The 4,840-nt window shown below is 48.1% G+C and overlaps 1 protein-coding gene across 4 annotated transcripts in view; it reads right to left on the bottom strand.

Moving 5' to 3' along the window:
- Positions 1 to 4,278: 4,278 nt before the first annotated feature.
- Positions 4,279 to 4,840, bottom strand: part of LOC110487257 (transmembrane protease serine 6) — a 14,460-nt gene continuing 13,898 nt past the window's right edge. For all 4 annotated transcript variants that reach the window (XM_036940144.1, XM_036940145.1, XM_036940146.1 and 1 more), the window contains one exon: positions 4,279 to 4,840. This exon is cut by the window's right edge and continues 561 nt beyond it. The gene's annotated coding sequence lies outside the window, so the exon portion shown is untranslated.

The raw sequence follows: 4,840 nt of genomic DNA, 5'->3' as shown, positions 1-4,840 counted from the left end.
AGGGGGAGAAGAAGGAGACAGAGAGGGAGAGGAGAATAGTAGAGAGGAAAGAAAAATAGGGAGTGAAAATGGGTAAAAGGAGAGGGAAAGAAGGAGGATGAGAGAAAGGGAGAAAGGGGTGAATGGAAGAGAGAGAGAGCGAGAGGAGACTGCGTTCTCATGAGAGAGAAGGAGAGAGGGAAAGAAGGAGGATGAGAGAGAGAGAGAGAGAGAGAGGAGACTACATTCTCATGAGAGAGAAGGAGAGAGGGAAATAGAAAGATAGAAAGGGTAAGGCAGAAAGTCTCTGAGAATGTATCCCAGATGGGAGAGTGGGGTCACGACCCCTCAAGTTCGGACATCTCTAAGATCGGCCCTTTCTAGTGTAAACTAACGAATTAACTAACTAATGTAAACATTACAGTAGAGTAGCATGAACTGAGGAAGAGCTGCCGACTCATGTAAATCAACGTTGTTTTTCCTGTGGGAACATTCTCTGGCCTAAAGTAAACCAGATATATGTAAATGTGATCCTCCTTTCAGACACAGTATATTAGTAAGAGCTGCATGATAACGACTAACGTACAGTAACAGCAGCACATCTTATTGTGTGGGAGGAGAAAGGACCTGGGGTTTTCTAAAGCTTCTCCCCCCTGAGGTTGAGCTGAGTGAAGCTTTCTTGGCTCTCCTTCTCTCTTTGTGTGTTTGGCGTGCCCGCACGTGTGTGTGTGTGTGTGAGGCTTTCTTGGCAGGCTTGTTGGATGTAGGGATTTTACCTACCGCGCTTAAGAGGCTGTTGCCAACACAAACACACACAGAGAGGGCCTGAAAGGAGAGAGAGAGAGCGAGAGGAAAGAGGAGAGAGAGAGAGAGGAAGGACTAGAAATAGAGTTTGAGTAATGGTATGCATGTATCAGGGACTTAATCACACAGGGTCAAAGGCAGGGGGTAACACAGCACTGGTTTCTACCTCCAACCAAGCTGTAGTGTTTGTCTATTCCCCTCACTGTGTTACACAGTATAAACCAGTTCCAGTTTGTTAAAGGGAAAGGCTGCCTACTCAGTGTATCAGAGGGACAGTTTGTAAAGCACAGCTGGTTTAATGGAAGGACCAGTTGTCAGTGTTCCAGGAGTTATACAGGTGCAGACACACACAGACCTCCACTATACTCTCTCTCTCTCTCTCTCTCTGTCTCTCTCTCTGTCTCTCTCTCTCTGTCTCTCTCTCTCTCTGTCTCTCTGTGTCTCTGTCTCTCTCAACCATGGCTGATCTGTAACCTCACTGTCTGAGAGGGTCTCAGGGGGATGAAACACATTTCTACTGGCCTCCACACATGGCTGATCTGTAACCTCACTGTCTGAGAGGGTCTCAGGGGGATGAAACACACTGGCCTCCACACGTGGCTGATCTGTAACCTCACTGTCTGAGAGGGTCTCAGGGGGATGAAACACACTGGCCTCCACACGTGGCTGATCTGTAACCTCACTGTCTGAGAGGGTCTCAGGGGGATGAAACACACTGGCCTCCACACGTGGCTGATCTGTAACCTCACTGTCTGAGAGGGTCTCAGGGGGATGAAACACACTGGCCTCCACACGTGGCTGATCTGTAACCTCACTGTCTGAGAGGGTCTCAGGGGGATGAAACACACTGGCCTCCACACGTGGCTGATCTGTAACCTCACTGTCTGAGAGGGTCTCAGGGGGATGAAACACACTGGCCTCCACACGTGGCTGATCTGTAACCTCACTGTCTGAGAGGGTCTCAGGGGGATGAAACACACTGGCCTCCACACGTGGCTGATCTGTAACCTCACTGTCTGAGAGGGTCTCAGGGGGATGAAACACACTGGCCTCCACACGTGGCTGATCTGTAACCTCACTGTCTGAGAGGGTCTCAGGGGGATGAAACACATTCCTACTGGCCTCCACACGTGGCTGATCTGTAACCTCACTATCTGAGAGGGTCTCAGGGGGATGAAACACACTGGCCTCCACACATGGCTGATCTGTAACCTCACTGTCTGAGAGGGTCTCAGGGGGATGAAACACATTCCTACTGGCCTCCACACGTGGCTGATCTGTAACCTCACTGTCTGAGAGGGTCTCAGGGGGATGAAACACACTGGCCTCCACACGTGGCTGATCTGTAACCTCACTGTCTGAGAGGGTCTCAGGGGGATGAAACACACTGGCCTCCACACGTGGCTGATCTGTAACCTCACTGTCTGAGAGGGTCTCAGGGGGATGAAACACACTGGCCTCCACACATGGCTGATCTGTAACCTCACTGTCTGAGAGGGTCTCAGGGGGATGAAACACACTGGCCTCCACACGTGGCTGATCTGTAACCTCACTGTCTGAGAGGGTCTCAGGGGGATGAAACACATTTCTACTGGCCTCCACACATGGCTGATCTGTAACCTCACTGTCTGAGAGGGTCTCAGGGGGATGAAACACACTGGCCTCCACACGTGGCTGATCTGTAACCTCACTGTCTGAGAGGGTCTCAGGGGGATGAAACACACTGGCCTCCACACGTGGCTGATCTGTAACCTCACTGTCTGAGAGGGTCTCAGGGGGATGAAACACACTGGCCTCCACACGTGGCTGATCTGTAACCTCACTGTCTGAGAGGGTCTCAGGGGGATGAAACACACTGGCCTCCACACGTGGCTGATCTGTAACCTCACTGTCTGAGAGGGTCTCAGGGGGATGAAACACACTGGCCTCCACACGTGGCTGATCTGTAACCTCACTGTCTGAGAGGGTCTCAGGGGGATGAAACACACTGGCCTCCACACGTGTCTGATCTGTAACCTCACTGTCTGAGAGGGTCTCAGGGGGATGAAACACACTGGCCTCCACACGTGGCTGATCTGTAACCTCACTGTCTGAGAGGGTCTCAGGGGGATGAAACACACTGGCCTCCACACGTGTACATGTATGAAACAGCCCCTATTTGACATAATATTACATAGACTATTCTACCTAATGACTGGATAATGACTTGAATTGGTGATGTCAGCAGGGGGTGAAGAGGAGACGTTGTTGCATTGTCCTTCCTAATGATGATTAAGGATAGGAATGGGTGAGGGAAAACTGATCCTAGATCTGTACCTAAGGGCAACTTCTATCTGGAGCCAACTTAAACAAGAGGGAGTCGAGGAGATTCTTAATGAATTGTGGGTAATTAGAATATAGGCACAATTAGGAATATAATTATTTAGGTTTTTGATTGATTGATTGATCACACTAACGCTAGTAAACGTTTATAATCTCAAGGAATGATGTCGGTGAATTGGTGCTTTAAAAAAACGATGGGTGAGAAATTGTGTTTATAAGTACAAGTGTTATTTGTTTTATACATGAATACTATTGATGTTTATATTCTATACGTTTTTGTGTATTAAATACGTTTTTTGAAAGAGTGAAGTTTGTGTTTATACTATGAGACAGAATGGCTCTCTCTCACACACACACACACACACACACACACACACACACACACACACACACACACACACACACACACACACACACACACACACACACACACACACACACACACACACACACACACACACACACACACACACACACACACACACACACACACACACACACAGAGACTGGCTCCATCTATAAAGCTGTAATTACAGACTAGGCCACCACAACTATCTGTGACCCCACCCAACACTTTACTGAGGGCCAGCCTGGGACACACACAGAACTGCAGTGCCATACTGCAACACAGTGGCAATACCAGCCTGAGGTGTTCTCTCTCTCTAATAATAATCATCGTTATTAATTAATGAGTCCTGCAGCTCTTGTTTACCTCTTGTTATGGTGTTGTTTGTATATGTGTGTGTGTGTGTGTGTGTGTGTGTGTATGTATATATGTGTCCGTGCGTGAGTGTGTGTGTCTGTACTTTTGTCTGTCTGTCTGTCTGTCTGTGCATGCGTGTGTGTATGTGTGTGCATGTGCGTGTGTGTGTGTGTATGTCTGTGCGTGCGTGCGCGCGTGCATGCATGTGTGTATCAGTGGAGGCTGCTGAGGGGAGGACGGCTCATCATAATGGTTGGAATGGAGTCAGTGGAATGGTATCAAACACATCAACAACGTGGTTCCATGTGGATCATACCATTCTATTGGCTCCTTTATTATGAACCATCCTCCCCTCAACAGCCTCCACTGGGGCGTGTGTGTGTGTGTGTGTGTGTGTGTGTGTGTGTGTGTGTGTGTGTGTGTGTGTGTGTGTGTGTGTGTGTGTGTGTGTGTGTGTGTGTGTGTGTGTGTGTGTGTAATAGACTAGACTCTCTCTGGGTACCAAACCCAACAGTACTCAGAAACATCCCGTTCTAATTTAACACTCCAATAAAACCCTTACAGTTCTGCTGGTTTATTGATGAAACCTCCTGATGACTCCGACCCTCACGGGTGGCGTTCCAAATGGCGCCCTATTCCCTATATAGTGCACTACTTTAGACCAGAGCCCAGAGGGAATAGGGTGGCAGTTAGGATTCCCTTGTGTTTTGAAAGGTTTACAAGCTCTAGCTCTAATTTTCAAAGATGAACATCATGTAATTGAAAAGGAAACAGCGCAAGTCACGCTCACCATTTTAAAGATTGACGTTTCAGCCTTCAATGGCTTTCATCAGAAACCTTAGATCATGTAATGAAATACACTGAAAGCAATCAGCATTTCAAGTGTAGTGCACTGACTGAAATGATCTGTGCATAACCCATTCCAATCCACAGCAGTATATAAACAGACAAACATTCGATGAAGGAATCAAGGACGATTGCAGGTGCATTCAAATCTGACCCTACGAGGTGCAGAGTACTGCTGGTTTTCTG

Source organism: Oncorhynchus mykiss, chromosome 13 (genome assembly GCF_013265735.2).
Source record: "Oncorhynchus mykiss isolate Arlee chromosome 13, USDA_OmykA_1.1, whole genome shotgun sequence".
In the NCBI taxonomy this organism is placed as follows: Eukaryota; Metazoa; Chordata; class Actinopteri; order Salmoniformes; family Salmonidae; genus Oncorhynchus; species Oncorhynchus mykiss.
Note: the sequence above shows the minus strand (reverse complement) of the source record. Positions and strands in the feature narration are given on the sequence as shown.